This window comes from Cibotium barometz, chromosome 2, assembly GCF_041138505.1.
Source record: "Cibotium barometz isolate CiBa-2024 chromosome 2, ASM4113850v1, whole genome shotgun sequence".
NCBI classification, from domain to species: domain Eukaryota; kingdom Viridiplantae; phylum Streptophyta; class Polypodiopsida; order Cyatheales; family Cibotiaceae; genus Cibotium; species Cibotium barometz.
In genome coordinates this window covers 19,506,499-19,518,092 of record NC_141047.1, presented here as the reverse complement: position 1 = coordinate 19,518,092, position 11,594 = coordinate 19,506,499, and positions in this window count along the sequence as shown.

The window sequence follows — 11,594 nt, the reverse complement described above, 5'->3', positions numbered from 1 at the left end:
TTGCCCTATAGTGGCAGAGGCTTACAATTTCTTTTTGATGCATAGCACAAACAAGACTTCCGAGAGAGTGATTGTCCTACCATTTGTAGTAGTGATTAACCTTACCAACTCCTTTTATTGGGGATACAAGGAGTAGTGAGTGAGTAACCTTACCAACTCCTTTTATCAGCACATAAAGTGCATCCCAAGCATGCTTCATAGCTTTACACGATCCTTTTGACTGAAAATGCCACTAATTCATGTGCCTATGTATCCAGAAGACATGTTGAGGATGATGTTTGAAATGGGAAGGGGGCTTGCAACCAACGTAGCACCTAGAGGCTCCAAGTTGGGCAAAACGAAGCCAATCCACATCTCAAGGATTATGATCAAATTTGACAAAAGTGGAGATCCCATTGAGTACATAGAGAAGTTTGATTAAATTTGTGAGGCCATGGGATGGATTGATGATCCCACCAAGAGTTGCTCATTTGGACTTTTCCTTAAAGGCAAAGTAAGCCAACAATTTAGGTCATTGAATCCACTAGAAAAGGCTAGCTCTACGAGGTCTTGAGACACACTTTCATAGTTTAATTCTTGTGTAGTGGAGCCAGATGGAGCACCATTGCATAGGTCTATAACCTTAAGCAGCAAGAGGAGGGAAAAACCATGCAGGACTATATTGCTAGAACTAAGTATATCCATGCGAGATGTAGCACCCATGAAAGACTAGATTATCTATGATATATAATTGATCTTAAGAGAAAGAGGCTTCACGACCATCTCTATAGGTCTAAGCACTACATCTTTGATGAGTAATGTTGTTTCCATGCAAGGAAATACACTTGGTAGATAACTAGCAAGACAAGGATATAAAAGTCATCCATCCAAACCAAGAATAGCGGGACACATCATCCAAAGCCTCAATAGCTAAGGGTGCCCAACTAGCATAGCTAGAATCCTAGTTTAAGAACATGAGCACGGATAAGTTGACAGAGAATCTATCATAATTTTTTAGGCCAGCAATGGGCAGAGATAGCCCCAAGGGCAGCCCCCAAGCTAGGCCCCATCCAACACCTCAAGTAGGACACCCACATTTATTCCAATGAAGAGATATGGATTGGTCTGTAATTTTTTACCAAAATTATATAAGTATAGAGTGTCCAATGCTAAGGCCTAGACAATAACAATATTGTGTTCATTCCCCACCACCATGGGAACCACCATACAACTTATTCTTGGTACTAAGGAAACCCGGCATCACAACCTATGCTCCTGATGCCAAAGAAACCCACCGCTAGCTCTACCATCCATACCAAATTCTTCTCAACTGGTGCATAACCTAGTGCCCATTCATCAAAACCCTCTATTGAGAGGTATACGCCACCAATGCCATATAAACCTCCGATATTACCACCCTGATTGGTTCCTCATGGAGCTGCACTAGTATAATAGTACTCGATAACATTGAACTTGATTGGTTCACACGATAGCTCTAAAGTTGCCTCCCTCACGCAAAGACAACCAGCAATCTCCCATTTAAACCAACTCTTCCCAACAAAGAGAAGAAACCCATTGAATATGAAATCCTTCTAAAGAAACTTAAAGAGTATCTCAACCCCATGTTGGAAAAAGAGAAAAGCCTAAGAGCTTGTACAGAAGGTGCAAGCTAAACTAGAGCTAGTACTTAAGTAAGTCGTTGAGTACAAATCACTAACCCTACTTGAGCTAATCCCTAACCCCATCCTAGAGCCAATCATAGAACCAATGAGAGAAACTTAGTGCCAACCAAAGGCCTTGATAGAAACTGTAACCATTCTTAAGAGGCCGCAAAAAGAGCCAACTTCGGAGCCTCTATCTCTGGAACCAATCTGACCAGATTCTGCAGATATAGTGAATGAGAGGACTCAATGGGAGGTGAAAGTTGGCCACCCATGGGTCATCATAGTCACCATAATATTTTCTTCAATGTAATAGGTGGTGACGACTTCATTTCTCTGACGTGATAGGTGACAACTTCATTTCAACACCTTCAAAGGCATCACCTCCTAGGGAAGGATGAGTGCGCATCCCCTATGCATTAGCAGGTCCAAGCCCACTTCCAAGGAAGTACAAGTTAAGTGAGTGTGAATATCGCACGAGGAACATAGTAGGCCTCATAGCCTTCTTATCCTCTGTTATGGCTCGCCCAAACCCTCATTGAAACACATCCAACAAGAAGAGTACCTGGCGAACCGCAACTTTCTTGGCTTTATTTCCGATAGAGCCGAGCTCGTAACCCCTGAGGTCTCCAAGCTCCACAATTCCTTGAGAAACAATTCCACCGCACCTCCTGCGAAGAGCGTTGTCACACCGCCACATTTCACTACGTATACTCGTCCCTCCTCTCACCTCACTTCACTCACACACACTCACTAGCATGGATTAGAGAGAGATTAGCAAGAGGATTAGCAAGAGCAAGACTCTATTGCACAATGGGAGAGTTTTTTGTATTATGAGAGATTTTCACTTACATACATGGCCATAAGTGTTCACACTCACTAAAACTATGGCCAACCGGGACTTTAGGCTCATAAGAGACCTAATGCTATTAAAATGACTACTCTCATAATATATCCATGAAGTACATCACTTGGGACTTCATCCTACCTTGCTACCACACGCTCTTGAAGTAGAAATCGCCATAAGTATTCCATCGAACCATTACGGGCGCCAATCCAAGTTGTAGATTTGGACATCGTTGCTTCATATCTTGAATGTATGACATTTTGGTGTGTCTATCTTGACTCTTTGATGTAATATAATGGCATTAGCTCTTATTAAACCTAGAAATGGGTTAACATTCCACCCTTCTTGATGCCGATCACGTCCTCGCTCGTGAAGATCTTTGTGTGGGGAGAATTAACAAGCTTTGTTGATGAGTGACGTTCAATGGTCCTTGTTCCTCCAGAAGGAATGAGAAAGGCTAGTTATTGAAAAGGTTAGAGATTAGCGGGAATTCCTAACGAGGTAGGGGTTTTTGGGAGTGATTGCATTTTTATATTTTTGTGAGCATTTTTTTTATTTGGGGGTATATTTTTTGCTCACTTTGTTTTTGGCAATAATAAACAGAGTTACATGTTATTTGTGTTAGTTTGGGAAACTAAGAGATGTTAATAATAGGGGAGAAGAGAAGGAAGGATCCGGAGGAACGTAGACAAAATCATCAGAACGAGATTGTGATTCTCAGTTCCTCATCTAATTCATTGAAGCAACATTCATCAATTGAAGAATTTCAAAGCCTTCAATGATGTCCCTTTTTGTGGCAGGATTATTTTCTAATGTTGTTGAGTAGGATATCTTCTTGTATGCTTCTTCCCATGTGATTTTTATGATTTTATGTATATTTAAGTGTTCTATGAAGTAGATATACATAAAGTACATGAAATGAGTCAAATAGACTCTTATTGAGCTGTTGTTGCTTATTGAAGTAACCACTTATTGGTGGGCCATGAAAGTATTACGTCAACTTGCAAGACTAATATATATATCTTCACTAAGGATTAACGATCAATCTGTTGTGAAGACTTACGTTTTCATTTGGAGAGGTTTGCAATTCAAAGGAAAATTCCAGGCGATGGGTTGTACCATTGACTAGGCTTTTGCCCACCATGTCCCCCCCATCTGGAGATGTACCTGGATAGTTGTCGATGATGAGGCTTTGGTGCAAATATTCTCCAGTGCATGAGTAAGGATATATACTCATGCTACATTAACTTAGCCAAAAGAATAGGAAGCTATAAGCTTAACAAAAATGTATTGACTATTGAAGATCGTTGGGAGGTTCTTGTATTCTACCATTTTTAGATAGCCCATTTGTGTGACTCCCTTGTGTTTTTGTCTTTTCTTTTTTTCTTTCTTTTTTTTATATTTTTCTTTTGTTACCACCTTGCGAGCAACAAGTTCTTGTGGCCACTCTCCTTTTTTAGAGAATAGGTTCTTATGTCTACTGCATAGCTTCAGCACTCATGCTTCTCATCTCCAGAGGGGAGCATTATGAGTTTTTCCTTGATGCGCTCATAAGTCTCCGTTTGACGTGGAGATTTATTTTTGAATTTTTGGCTCAAGTGTTGTCAAGGCAGTAGGTACAGGTTCTAGTTGGTTGCCATTGGTGTTGACTGAACATGCAAGCTCTTGTGTATGTATTGAATGCACGAGATGGGTTGAGTGGCTTTGCTTGGGCCTCCTTTCTTGTTGAACTTTAGGTGAAGTTTTTGGAATTGAAGTCGGTGGTGAGACTTTCTTCACTGTGTTCGATCTTAGCAACCATATGATGGGATTTCCATCATAATATCCTTGTTCTTGAAGCACGTGCACAGGCACCCATCTTTGATGAACATTATGAATTGGTGGTTGATGCTTTTGGAGCTGAGGTTTATTGCTTTGTGCAGGCTTCAGTGACTTCTTGATGCGCTTAGGAATCCAAGCTTTGGTATTACCTTGGTAGTACCCTTGAGCTTGCAGTAATGATTTTGGTACCCACACTTGTTGAGTGGTTGGAGTTCTCTGAGAAACTCGCATAGGCTCTTGTGGGGACAATGTTGTGGAGTACTTTTATTCTTCTTTGTCCTTTGCGTTTTGCATTAAGGAAGAGGCTTTGATGATCAAGGCACCCAAATTGGATTGGCACCTTCATAGTAACCTTGAGCTACAAGTAGCTTCTTCTCCACCCACATTTTGATACCATTAAAATACCTTGATTTTGGTTGTCATGGTGGAGTTTTCTTTTTGGCTGAAGAGGAAGGTTTGGGGCCCTCCTTCATGTTGGTTGGCACTAAGGTTACGGGTTTGAGACTAATGGGCATTTTTTATGATGAGGCTAGATGCTAACGATGAGGCTTTTGAGCATGCAATCCGCTCTTTTGGCGAGGTTGGTTGATGTGAAGAGGCGTTGGCTCCGAGGCTTTTCCTTGAGTTTCTTGTCAGAGTAAGAGCGGAATGCTTGAGGAACTTCTTCAAGAGTGACTATCGATGGAGAGGTTTTGACATTGGAAATAGAAACTCTTTCTCTTGTTGGTGAATATGGAGTTGGAGAAGTAGATGGTAAGTCGAAGTTGGCTGTTAATGTAGGAGCTATGTTTTCATGTAGAGGGGAAGAGGCTTGTAGCTTTTCACATCTGCTTCCAACACATAATCAACCACAAAAATCTTACACATAAGGAGGTTAGATTTTATATATAGTTTTTGTTTGAAATACCCCAAACATGGCATGTTCATGTCTATTGTGAATGGAATTCTTTTAGGATGAGCCTTGAGTGTTGGTTGACCTAACAAATTTCATAACTCGAGAGTCATGAAATTGTGTTATCTTTGTGGATAAAGCCGCGTGCTTGGATTGTGTTGATTTTATTGTAAAGTTCAAATCGAACCACAACTCTTAGAATATTCTGAGTAAGATATATTGAGAGTTCTAGCTACTACAAGGCCTCCTCTTGTAAGAGCAATTTCACAATGCCTGCAAGAGTGTTCAAGGGGACTGTTTGCATAGATTCATCAATTGAATACCATGAGTCACGTACCCAAGTTCCACCAAGGATGACATCATATTCAAGGCAATCTGGGATTGCATGGAAGTCAAATTCCACAATTTGATCGATTGTTTAAGTAGCATCGCTAAAGCAACCTGGAACTTCAATGTTTTCTTCATTTGCACCTTTCGCAAGAGAATTTTCTTTAGGGATGATTGCAGGTTAGCCCAATGATACCCAAGTTTCTATTGTTACAAGGTTATGGCTTGCTCAAGGGCTAATCAATGCGCATTTACACTTAACCTTATATCCCACAAGAAAATCTAACCATACCATGATAGAATCCTCAAGCGAAACCATGGAAGTTTCAATTTTCGTTTCAGCTTTAGTTCTCGTTTTGGTTTCATATTCCCATTCACTATCATCCTCTTCTTGGCTCTCAACTTATCCTCTCAGTCATGGTCTGTGTAGCTCTTGAGATCTTGGTACAACTCATGGGGTTAGCCTTTAAAGGTGCAAGGACTAAAGCTATGCTAGTCCACGAGAGAAGAGTACTCCTCCAAATGAGGATTTGAGAGACTGGTTAAATTTCGAAAGGGATTCATCGAATTCCTCATGTGCTATTTCAACTGCATCATTCATGCAATCTTTCTCTGATGAATCTTCTTGGCCTAATAATTTCATTTCTGTTGAACATTGGGATTTGTCGTGGTGACCAAAGGTTTTGCAATGCAGTACAGAAAGATAGGCCTAGGGCACGTACATTAGGGATTGGGGTGGAAGCCCGTTATAGCCTTAGGATGCCTAGCACATTTTTCTCTGGGTCAAACAAAGATTTGTTTGCCTTAATTTGCTTAGGCGCGAAGCGCACGTGAATGACCTCTTAGAGAATTTTTTGAAAAAAGTACGTGCCACTGGTGTCTCAGATGGAAGCCGAGGTCTCAAAAGCGCATGTGAACGCCCTCTTTGGAAGGACTTTTCCAGAAAAAGTGCATGCTAGTAATATCCCAAATGGAAGAGGAAATCTCAAAACGTATTTTCCATCACAGTCTCAAGATTTTTTTTTTAAATCCAAAAATATTTTTCCATTTTCGCAGCCGGTTTTTGAATGTGTTCCAAAAGGAATTTGGAAAAACGTTGTATGAGAGAGTTGTAGTATTTTTGAAAAAACGTTGTATGAGAGAGTTGTAGTATTCTTGGAGTACTACAACTTTGTCTCTCTGACTTTTTTAGGATTTTGTCGTTTAGACACTCAAAAAGTAGCCTGAATATGGTGCGTGGTCTTTTTCAGGCTATTTTGGGCAATTGTGCTTGGCCCGTTTTTTGCCTCGATTTTCGAGTCAAACTTTGAGGCTGCTAGTCGGAGGCCAAACAATGGATTTTGCCCTCAGATGCTTATACCAATTTTGAAGAGCTCGATGCAGGCTTTCTGATGAGCACTAGACCGCGTTCATCGGACTCACGGTTTAGGAGATACAGGCCTCCAAACATGGCTGTTTTTAATACCTTTTTTTTTCCACGGTGAGTGTGCACATGATAAGCCTTGAACTCTAGCCCATGTGTAGATATGTAACCTAGCTCTCCCTACTCCAATGTATAAGTATTATCTTCATCAGGAAGAATGATAAAAAAACACAAACCCAAAAACCCAAAAACCCAACAAGAAACATTAAAAAACAACAAAAAACACACATGTGCATATGCACACCACTCCATGCATGTACTCACATTCACGTCCATGCACTTGCACATGCATATTCGCACGTGCACCACCCCACACACCCATTTACACATGCACATGTCCTTACACCCCCTGTGCACCTCACACACCTCCATTCGCACTTTGCACGTGTACATCATCATGCATGCACCACACCCCCATAGGCACCACCACCACATACATGTTTCACATGTACATCACCATGCATGCACCACACACCCATAGGCACCACCCCCACGTGCACACCCTCTTACCCTTTCCCATGCAATCGTGCACACTCGCATCCACACCTACACATTCACCTGCATGCACATGCACATGTGCACATACACTTATATTCACGTATTTGCACGTGCACACACGTTCACTTATGTACGTGCACATTGCACACACACCCATATCCCCTCGCATGCACATATGTATTAATTTTCTTGTGCACAACCTCGTACGTGCACACTTGCCACACCCCCTTGCATGTACATGTGCACCCTATAAATATTCATGTGCACGTGCACACACATTTTCGCATGTGCACACACCCTAATACAATTTCCCACTCACTCACACATGTTCACACACTTACACTACTCGTCACACATGCACCTTGCCCCTTTACATTTGCATTTCCACATGCGTGTATACCTCACGTGTGTACCCACGTTCACACATTCACTGCATGTACGCACACATTTGCACACGCACGCGCCCATGTATTTGCACCCACAAGTACACTTTACATGCCTACATGCAAGTGCACCTGTGTACATTCATGTGCACACACACTTATCCCCATGCGCAATGCCCCTGCCCCTCTCAAAAAAATAATCCCCCCTTTTCTCTTTCCCCTCTTTTTCTTTCCCCCACTTCTTTTCTTTCTCTTTTAAAAAAAACTCATCTCATTTAAATAGAATATATATATATAGCATCCCCTTCTTTTCCATTTTTATTTTATCTTTTGTTTTTTTCTTTATTATTTTCTTTTACCCCTCCCCTTTTTCTTTTTCTTTCTCTTTTTATTTAGTATAATTAAAAGATCGTATCTTTTTCTTTTCTCTTTTTGTATTATTATAGAAAACCTTAAAATATTTAAAAATAAAATTAAATAAGTACTAAATTAATTAATTAATATTAAGTTTTAAAAACACCTGCATGCCCCAAATATTTACATTAAAACCCCCTATGTTCTCGCAAACGCCCCCCCCCCCCCTCTCACCCCCTCCCCCTCCCAACCATGTCACTAGCATGCCCGCAAGGCACCCGGAAAACCATACCCACTAGTAACTTCACACCCCCGTCACATCTGCCCCCACCACCTAAGCTACAAGCCCTCCCACCAACCCCGAACCTGGCACTACCGCAAGTAACCAACTGGCACACCAACATGGATGCCGGCAACAAGGCGAACAAGAACCCACCTGTGAAAAGAAGACCGCTACAGCCATTATGGCAAAAGCGACAATCAATGCAACGTCGACATCCCCATCCTCTCGACAATATCCACTTTACCCTTCTTTTACTGCTTATTTTGCCTCCCACCACTGAGTGGGTAGAGCGCTCCCTACGATGGGTAGACTACTTTGTTCGGGTAGAGTGCTCCGCATGATGGGTAGAGTTAGTACAATTGGATTGTTTGTAGGAAGTCCAAATGCATCCTTCGGACACTCCAAAACCATGCGCTCCTCATGCCACTACAGACATACACCTGGCACTAACAAGGCGTTGTCCACATTACAAATGTGCACTTAAACCTAAGGACGTAATACAAATGTGCACTTAAACCTAAGGACGTAATCTATTACGCACAAGGAACCTTCGTGCACACATCATGGCAGAACGACACCACATCCATTTGCCACCGGCACTTGGAACCGAACTGTCCTGCCTACCTCGTGGCTCATTCAGCACCTATCCATACACATATACCTTTCATCAATCACATCCATGGTCTCCACCATATCTTATCAAGGCGCTCCGACATTGGATCCAATCTTGCATGCATCAAGAACACCTTACATGTTTGCCTGCTCTCCAATTGTTTTTCTTAGTCTCGCCTTCTTCATTGAGTCTTGTTCTTGTGCAGTCCAGTCCTCTTCCAATCTATGACTCACAATTTCGACGGTCTTCACACTCAACAATGATTCAATCCACCAGGCTCTGCATCTCCCTCCAAGGCACAAAACTTGCCTCCATCCGTGCTACTCAAGTGAGGTTGAGATGCTTAAAAGGTCAAAGCATCACTGCATGCCCAAGTTCCACATTGTTCAGCATTCCAACTTTTCAACCCCCCAAAGCCACAAACACTCTGTAATGCATCCTTCTTTCCACCGACAATGCCTTACTTTAAGCAAGCAGACCAAAGACCCACCAACGCTTCAAAAAGAGGCTCAAAAAGCGCCCTGATCCATTTGGCCATGTCCAGCAAGACACCCGTAGTTTGTGGTTTACAATTGTACCTATTGGACTAGGTGTCCTAAATTCTTCCATTCTCATGGACATCCCAATCTCATTCCCACTTGCCCTATCTACCAGCCTCGTTACACATGAACTCTCAAACCATGTGTAAGAGTTGAAGAAAGCAGACAAATAAGTGTCAAGGAAAGCAAAGTGTTGGAGTTTTCACCGGAACAAGCTTCTACATGGCCCAATACCCGTGTACGTCACTTGCAATGTCCATGGGCTCTCCATGTAACAGACACATAGACACTATTCTTTCACAAACATGCGTTGATCCTCATCTCTGATAGCCATCCAAGTACATTTCTGGATGGGGGGACCATGGCAGACGCAAGCCTCGCCCATGGGACAACCCATCGCCTAGACCTTCCACACTACCTCTATCCCAAGTGCTCAACAACGCTAAATCCCTCGAGCCCCAAAGAGACCAAGCAAGTCCATTGCAGTTGTGGGCATAGCCATGCATAAAGAGCCGCTACCATGCCCCAAACAGTGTCATTATCTCGACTCCCTCAAAAAAGGGATGTCAAGTAAATGTCGAAGAAAGCAATAAAGAGAGTCGAAGAAAGCAATTGAGTTGAAAAAGTCTTCATGCTGGAGAAGTTCACACACTGGCACACCTTCCACCCATTGCCCGTGCACATCACTTGCGTATTTCACTATGAGCGTCACAATTTTTTTAATTCTCTCGTCGCATGGCACACATATAGTTGCACCTACAACTAACCTCCTCAACAACAACCCTCTAAGTATATCTCTGGATAGGGGGACCATGGAAAACACAAGTCTAGCCCATAGTACGACCCATTGCCTAGAGAACCCTTGACCTTGTAGGTACCTCCAAAGCGCTTCAATGCATATAACCCTCAACCTTGTAGGTACCTTCAAAGTGCTTCAATGCATATAACCTCTCCTTCGACTTCAATTCAACACCAACGCCACTTCTGCCTCGCCAACATATTCGTCACGTGAAGAAGCCTAATCTCTAAAAGCAAGCATCACACTATGAGATGCCAACATAATACCCTGTTGCACCAAGACATCCCGAACAACCATCTACCCATGCCAATCATTCCATGGCATCCTAGCACTCATTTTGTCAATCACAAAGTGCGGTCTACTTTTACCTCATAATGAAGACTTCCACAACCTCTATCACTTTCCATGCTGCCTCGACAAGGTGCCTACCATTCGACTGCAAATCAGTCCCGAACTATACCATTGACTCTCAACCGCCAACTTCGTGGCATATCTTGGATCGTTCAGATCTTCCACCCTGGAAGCAACTTCACCACTGACTTGGGTAGGTGAATATGCCTCAACAGTGAGTGACTCTTCTTCTCCCTCTTTATCTTGAAATAACTATATGAACCTGAGGTTCAAAGCACCGCCAAAGCCAAGTGGCAAAATAGTTTAACGCAAACCTAGAGGTGTTGAACTTGGATTTCATCTCTTTTTAGGCAATTAAGAGTTAGGCGCTCGTTGGGGCTGCCCAAGTTAATGTTTGCACCTTATATGGGTAAAAAGCGACCTTCGGAACTATCAATCGGTCTCATGAGCTGTTTTAACCCCTTAAAAGATGCTAATAAACCACTCTCTTAGTTGGTGGGAAAATTATTTTAATAGGAAGCAAGATTTAATGAGACATGAGAAAATAATCAAAGTAATGTACTAATTGTAACAAGCATCATACGAGAGTTACCACCTACAAAACACATTTGCAAACGTCAATCAATCAGATATCTTAAGGGCACAAAGTAGTGGATAGCAAATTGGCCAAGGCCAAGCAACTAGCAAGGTGAGCAAGTCGGCAATCTTCCATGATGAGGGTTGTCTCATAGCCAGAAAAGCATCCTTGGAAACACCACAAGCACAAAAATTCTATCATAAGTTCATGAGGTGGAAGACACCTTGCAACGGGACCCTTAAAAGGC